Raw genomic sequence first — 212 nt, forward strand, 5'->3', positions numbered from 1 at the left:
AAGGAAATAATTGCAAAATAAAGATTTGAGCACCATATACTTGTACCTATTGTTATGACTTAAAAATGTGTACTTTACCACTTATAACAAATGTGGTGGAAAATTTACTTAATCTACAATTATATTTGCATAGGCCATGGAAATATAATTGTATAATGGCAACTGTAAAACATGTGCTATATGTAAAAGAAAAATACGAAAAATCCAAACTC

General features: G+C 27.4%; 1 protein-coding gene across 1 annotated transcript in view; it reads right to left on the bottom strand.

Annotated features, from left to right (window-relative positions):
• The window catches only part of LOC119586132 (mitogen-activated protein kinase kinase kinase 7-like), a gene marked incomplete in the record, with an annotated part of 88760 nt that overhangs the window by 77870 nt on the left and 10678 nt on the right, over window positions 1–212 (bottom strand).

Source organism: Penaeus monodon, chromosome 21, assembly GCF_015228065.2.
Source record: "Penaeus monodon isolate SGIC_2016 chromosome 21, NSTDA_Pmon_1, whole genome shotgun sequence".
In the NCBI taxonomy this organism is placed as follows: Eukaryota; Metazoa; Arthropoda; class Malacostraca; order Decapoda; family Penaeidae; genus Penaeus; species Penaeus monodon.